Genomic DNA, 7,908 nt, shown 5'->3' with positions numbered 1-7,908 from the left:
GCCCATGTATCTGATGCTGTCTCAGTATGTGTAGCCCATGTATCTGATGCTGTCTCAGTATGTGTAGCCCATGTATCTGATGCTGTCTCAGTATGTGTAGCCCATGTATCTGATGCTGTCTCAGTATGTGTAGCCCATGTATCTGATGCTGTCTCAGTATGTGTAGCCCATGTATCTGATGCTGTCTCAGTATGTGTAGCCCATGTATCTGATGCTGTCTCAGTATGTGTAGCCCATGTATCTGATGCTGTCTCAGTATGTGTAGCCCATGTATCTGATGCTGTCTGGTCATCTCAGTATGTGTAGCCCATGTATCTGATGCTGTCTGGTCATCTCAGTATGTGTAGCCCATGTATCTGATGCTGTCTGGTCATCTCAGTATGTGTAGCCCATGTATCTGATGCTGTCTGGTCATCTCAGTATGTGTAGCCCATGTATCTGATGCTGTCTGGTCATCTCAGTATGTGTAGCCCATGTATCTGATGCTGTCTGGTCAAAAAGAGTATGAAATTGTTGTCGCACATAGCATTGAATAGTTTCTGAATAGTTTTTGAATAGTTTATTCATAGTTTCTGGGTGAATCTACTTCCACCACCCACACATGCAATGACATCTCCTGGTTTCAATGATGTTTCTAGAGACAATATATCTCTCTTCATCACTCAATACCTAGGTTTACCTCCACTGTATTCACATCCTACCATACCTTTGTCTGTACATTATACCTTGATGCTATTTTATCGCCCCCAGAAACCTCCTTTCACTCTCTGTTCCAGACGTTCTAGACGACCAATTCTTATTTCTTTTAGCCGCACCCTTATTCTACTCCTCCTCTGTTCCTCTGGCGATGTAGAGGTGAATCCAGGCCCTGCAGTGCCTAGCTCCACTCCTATTCCCCAGGCGCTCTCTTTTGACGACTTCTGTAAGCGTAATAGCCTTGGTTTCATGCATGTTAACATTAGAAGCCTCCTCCCTAAGTTTGTTCTATTCACTGCTTTAGCACACTCTGACAACCCGGATGTTCTAGTTGTGTCTGAATCCTGGCTTAGGAAGACCACCAAAAATTCTGAAATTTTAATTCCGAACTACAACATTTTCAGACAAGATAGAACTGCCAAAGGGGGCGGTGTTGCAATCTACTGCAAATATAGCCTACAGAGTTCTGTCCTGCTATCCAGGTCTGTACCCAAACAATTTGAAATTCTACTTTTAAAAATCCACCTCTCTAAAAACAAGTCTCTCACCGTTGCCGCCTGCTATAGACCACCCTCTGCCCCCAGCTGTGCTCTGGACACCATATGTGAACTGATTGCCCCCCATCTATCTTCAGAGCTCGTGCTGCTAGGCGACCTAAACTGGAACATGCTTAACACCCCAGCCATCCTACAATCTAAACTTGATGCCCTCAATCTCACACAAATGATCAATTAACCTACCAGGTACACCCCCAAAGCCTTAAAACACGGGCACCCTCACTCATAGATATCATCCTAACCAACTTGCCCTCTAAATACACCTCTGCTGTCTTCAACCAAGATCTCAGCGATCACTGCCTCATTGCCTGCATCTGTAATGGGTCAGCGGTCAAACGACCTCCACTCATCACTGTAAAACGCTCCCTGAAACACTTCAGCGAGCAGGCCTTTCTAATCGACCTGGCCGGGGTATCCTGGAAGGATATTGATCTCATCCCGTCAGTAGAGGATGCCTGGATATTTTTTTTAAATGACTTCCTAACCATCTTAAATAAACATGCCCCATTCAAGAAATTTAGAACCAGGAACAGATATAGCCCTTGGTTCTCCCCAGACCTGACTGCCCTTAACCAACACAAAAACATCCTATGGCGTTCTGCATTAGCATCGAACAGCCCCCGTGATATGCAGCTGTTCAGGGAAGCTAGACACCATTATACTCAGGCAGTTAGAAAAGCCAAGGCTAGCTTTTTCAAGCAGAAATTTGCTTCCTGCAACACTAACTCAAAAATGTTCTGGAACACTGTAAAGTCCATGGAGAATAAGAACACCTCCTCCCAGTTGCCCACTGCACTGAAGATAGGAAACACTGTCACCACTGATAAATCCACCATAATTGAGAATTTCAATAAGCATTTTTCTACGGCTGGCCATGCTTTCCACCTGGCTACTCCTACCCCGGTCAACAGCACTGCACCCCCCACAGCAACTCGCCCAAGCCTTCCCCATTTCTCCTTCTCCCAAATCCGTTCAGCTGATGTTCTGAAAGAGCTGCAAAATCTGGACCCCTACAAATCAGCCGGGCTAGACAATCTGGACCCTTTCTTTCTAAAATTATCTGCCGAAATTGTTGCCACCCCTATTACTAGCCTGTTCAACCTCTCTTTCGTGTCGTCTGATATTCCCAAAGATTGGAAAGCAGCTGCGGTCATCCCCCTCTTCAAAGGGGGGGACACTCTTGACCCAAACTGCTACAGACCTATATCTATCCAAGTCAACAAACAGATTACCGACCATTTTGAATCTCACCATACCTTCTCTGCTATACAATCTGGTTTCAGAGCTGGTCATGGGTGCACCTCAGCCACGCTCAAGGTCCTAAACAACATCTTAACCGCCATCGATAAGAAACATTACTGTGCAGCCGTATTCATTGATCTGGCCAAGGCTTTCGACTCTGTCAATCACCACATCCTCATCGGCAGACTCGACAGCCTTGGTTTCTCAAATGATTGCTTCGCCTGGTTCACCAACTATTTCTCTGATAGAGTTCAGTGTGTCAAATCGGAAAGTCTGCTGTCCGGACCTCTGGAAGTCTCTATGGGGGTGCCACAGGGTTCAATTCTTGGACCGACTCTCTTCTCTGTATACATCAATGAGGTCGCTCTTGCTGCTGGTGAGTCTCTGATCCACCTCTACGCAGACGACACCATTCTGTATACTTCTGGCCCTTCTTTGGACCCTCCAGGCAAGCTTCAATGCCATACAACTCTCCTTCCGTGGCCTCCAATTGCTCTTAAATACAAGTAAAACTAAATGCATGCTCTTCAACCGATCGCTACCTGCACCTACATGCCTGTCCAACATCACCACTCTGAACGGCTCTGACTTAGAATACGTGGACAACTACAAATAATTAGGTGTCTGGTTAGACTGTAAACTCTCCTTCCAGACCCATATCAAACATCTCCAATCCAAAGTTAAATCTAGAATTAGCTTCCTATTTCGCAACAAAGCATCCTTCACTCATGCTGCCAAACATACCCTTGTAAAACTGACCATCCTACCAATCCTCGACTTTGGCGGTGTCATTTACAAAATAGCCTCCAATACCCTACTCAACAAATTGGATGCAGTCTATCACAGTGCAATCCGTTTTGTCACCAAAGCCCCATATACTACCCACCATTGTGACCTGTACCCTCTCGTTGGCTGACCCTCGCTTCATACTCGTCGCCAAACCCACTGGCTCCATGTCATCTACAAGACCCTGCTAGGTAAAGTCTCCCCTTATCTCAGCTCACTGGTCACCATAGCATCTCCCACCTGTAGCACACGCTCCAGCAGGTATATCTCTCTACTCACCCCTCAAACCAATTCTTTCTTTGGCCGACTCTCCTTCCAGTTCTCTGCTGCCAATGACTGGAACGAACTACAAAAATCTCTGAAACTGGAAACACTTATCTCCCTCACTAGCTTTAAGCACCAACTATCAGAGCAGCTCACAGATTACTGCACCTGTACATAGCCCACCTATAATTTAGCCAAAACAACTACCTCTTTCCCTACTGTATTTAATTTATTTATTTATTTTGCTCCTTTGCACCCCATTATTTTTATTTCTACTTTGCACATTCTTCCATTGCAAATCTACCATTCCAGTGTTTTACTTGCTATATTGTATTTACTTTTCCACCATGGCCTTTTTTTTGCCTTTACCTCTCTTATCTCACCTCATTTGCTCACATCGTATATAGACTTGTTTATACTGTATTATTGACTGTATGTTTGTTTTATTCCATGTGTAACTCTGTGTCGTTGTATGTGTCGAACTGCTTTGCTTTATCTTGGCCAGGTCGCAATTGTAAATGAGAACTTGTTCTCAACTTGTCTACCTGGTTAAATAAAGGTGAAATAAAATAAATTAAATAAAAATAGGTGATAGGAAGAAGTTGAAATGGTGCTGGAATAGTGGGGGCAGCTCCTGTTTTCTTTGTGACTTGCTGTAACTCTTCACGGTTCTAAATCAATAATTGTTTAGTAGTCCAAAAATGTGGGAAACATTAACTTGCTTGACCATGTAACTGTTTGTTTTGTGGACTTCACGGGACATACGTTGCTCTAAGGTTTTGTGATGAAACAAAGGTGTGGTTGAATTTATTCTGCCACTGTGTGTTTTTATTATCTTGGGCTTAGGCCTATACAGTGCATTCGGAAAGTATTCAGACCCCTTGACATTTTCCACATTTTGTTACATTACAGCCTTATTCGATTTTTTTTATTTTATTTTTAAATTCCCCTTATCTACACACAGTACCCCATAATGACAAAGTGGAAACAGGTTTTTTGACATTTTTGCAAATTTATAAAAAATAAAAAACAGAAATATTTACATAAGTATACAGACCCTTTTGCTATTAGTCTCAAAATTGAGCTCAGATTTATACTGTTTCCATTGATTATCCTTGAAATGTTTCTAAAACTTGATTGGAGTCCACCTGTGGTAAATTCAATTGATTGGACAAGATTTGGAAAGGCACACGTCTGTCTTTATAAGGTCCCACAGTTGACATTGCATGTCAGAGCGAAAACCAAGCCATGAGGTGGAAGGAATTGGCCGTAGAGCTCAGAGACAGGATTGTGTCGAGGCACAGATCTGGGGAAGGGGACAGAAAAATTAATGCAGCATTGAAGGTTCCCAAAAACATAGTGGCCTCCATCATTCTTAAAAGGAAGACGTTTTGAACCAACAAGACTCTTCCTAGACCTGGCCAAACTAAGCAATCAGGGAGAAGGCCATTGGTCAGAGAGGTGAACAAGAACCCGATGGTCACTCTGACAGAGCTCCAGACTTTTTCTGTGGAGATGAGAGAACCTTCCAGAAGGACAACCATCTCTGCAGCACTCCACCAATCAGGCCTTTATGGTAGAGTGGGCAGACAAAAGCCAATTCTCAGTAAAAAGGCACATGGCAGCCCGCTTGGAGTTGTCAAAGGGTACCTAAAGGACTCTCAGACCAAGAAAAACCTGATTCTCTGGTCTGATGATTCTCTGGCCTAAATGCCAAGAGTCACCACCCTGCTTCACTACGGTGAAGCAGGGTGGTGGCAGCATCATGTTTGTCAGCGGAAGGGACTGGGAGATTAGTCAGGATCGAGGGAAAGATGAATGGAGCAAAGTCCAGAGAGATCCTTGATGAAAACCTGCTCCGGAGCGCTCAGGACCTCAGACTGCGGCGAAGGTTCACCTTCCAACAGGACAACAACCCTAAGCGCACAGCCAAGATAATGCATGAGTGGTTTCGGGACAAGTCTCTGAACGTCCGTGAGTGGCCCAGACTATGATCGAACATCTCTGGAGAACCCTGAAAATAGCTGTGCAGCGACGCTCCCCATCCAACCTTACAGTGCTTGAGATCTGCAGAGAAGAATTGAAGAAACTCCTCAAATACAGGTTTGCCAAGTGTGTAGCCTCACACCCAAGAAGACTCTAGGCTGTAATCGCTGCCAAAAGTGCTTTAACAAAGTAGTGAGTAAACGGTCTGAATACTTAAGTAAATGTGATATATATATTTTTTTTATATATATACATTTGCAAAATGTTTTAAAAAACGGTTTTTGCTTTGTCGTTTTGGGGTATTGTGTGACAATTGATGAGGGAAAAAAGCTATTGAATACATTTTAGAAAGTAACATAACAAAATGTGGAAATAGTCACAGGGTCTGAATACTTCCGAATACACTGTATATCACGATGGCAAGGGATGTGAACTAACAAGTTATAGAGCAGACAACACAATTATCACAACACCTACACTGTAAGTTTGAATATGGCAGTGATTTTACCCACGCTACTGAAAGGCAATGACAACATTTCAATTTCACAAGTCCAGTCAGCATGAAGCTCCATAGGGCTCTGGTCAACAGGTGTGCACTGTATAGAATAGGGTGTCATTTGGGACACGGCCATAGAGTCTTGGAATGCTGAGGTGACCCGAAGATGAGAAGCAGCATCACATTTTCCTCCATCGAATGCCAACATGCACACACCTCAGATCGACATTTATGGCATGTTCATGCTGCACCTTAGCCCAAGGCTAAGGGTCTCCTTAGATGAGATGGCCATTGCAGAACATTGATTTTGTTGTCACAGAACCATATCTGTGTGGATCTTGAGGTATGTTTTGGGTCATTGTCTTGTTGGAAAGTCCATCTTCGACCAACTCCCAGCCTTCTGACAGAGGAAACCAGAATGTCAGCCAAAATTGCCTGATACTTGATGGAATTCATTATGCCATCAATCTTAACCTGTGCCCCTGGACTTCTGGAATTAAAACAGCCACAAAACATCACTGACCCACCACCATATTTCACTGTGGGTATGAGCTGCCTTTCCTTGTATGCATCTCTGTTTCGACACCAAACATGCAGATGCTGTATCTGACCAAAACATAAAATGTTGGTCTCATCTGACCAGAGCAACTTCTTCCAGTCATAATTTAAGTGACGTTTGGCAACCTCCAAGCACTTGCGTCTGTCTTGGGGTCAGAAAGGGCTTTCTTCTGGAAACCTGATGGTGCCTTTTGAAACCTGGTGACCCCAAGATGCCACCAAGGCCTGCAAATCTTTGATTCTTGGAAATTGAAAAAAAAAGTGATTCTTGGAGATTGTGGCTTCTCTCACCATCCTCCTCCCTTTCCTGGGGGGCAAAATGCATTTAGTCCTCCACCCGTGAGATTTTCAAATGTTCCATAACTTTAGCATGTTTTAATAATTGCCCTGACAGTGCTCAGTGGTATATTCAATAGTTTGTGGATCTTCTTGTAGCCATTACCAGATTTATGAAGGTCTATCTGTCTCTTTTGAACTGCAAGTTCTTTTTGTTCTTCATGGTGTTGGATGACAGAGGGATATTGCATGTGTGTTACCTTATTTTTATACCCTAGTGAAACAGGAAGTGATGTAATGGCTCAATATAGTTCCTTAAGACTTAGATAAACTTCAATAAGTGGAATTTAATTCCTGGTTTAATTTTGGTAGATGTTATTTACAATAATATTTAAGGGTGCCATTAATTGTGAAACCTTGATTTGGAGGACATTGATTTTTAATTAATTCAATAAATGCTTTTGTGGGTTCCATTGAAACAGCAATAAAGTACAGTATTTCTCACATGTTGGTATTTTGAGTTTATCTCCATAATTATATTATTAATATGTTTTAAGTATCATTAGTGCATTGCCAGTCAGGGGTGCCAGTATTTTCGGAGCCCACTGTAGCTATCCATGATGATAATATTGTTGCATGATTTTGCTTGGATCAGAAAATGTGTATTGATGTCTCGTCTGTGCACAGAATTCTCTGTACATGGGCGAGATCGCATTTCAAAAGTGGAACATTGGCAGACAGACAAATCACAGATAGAACAACGAGCCAATCATTTCACAGGATGTATAAATGTGAAGCATCCGGTTGGCGTTTCCACTCTTTACCAAATATGGTGACGAGAGGAAGCCCAGTGGCCAGCAGTGGGAGAAGGCTGATATTCTACAAATAATCTCCTCAATTAAACATTTGATCTCAATACAGTTTTCTGTTTCCAAAACTAGAATCTGTAACAAATCAAGTGAACTACATTTTGTAGACATTACCCTTACCAAAGTTTTTTTTAAATGCCGTTGTTTATAAGGAGTGCAAGGGCGAATTGAGATATTG

The sequence above is a fragment of the Oncorhynchus gorbuscha genome, linkage group LG04 (assembly GCF_021184085.1).
Source record: "Oncorhynchus gorbuscha isolate QuinsamMale2020 ecotype Even-year linkage group LG04, OgorEven_v1.0, whole genome shotgun sequence".
Taxonomy (NCBI): domain Eukaryota; kingdom Metazoa; phylum Chordata; class Actinopteri; order Salmoniformes; family Salmonidae; genus Oncorhynchus; species Oncorhynchus gorbuscha.
This window is presented reverse-complemented; position numbering follows the sequence as displayed.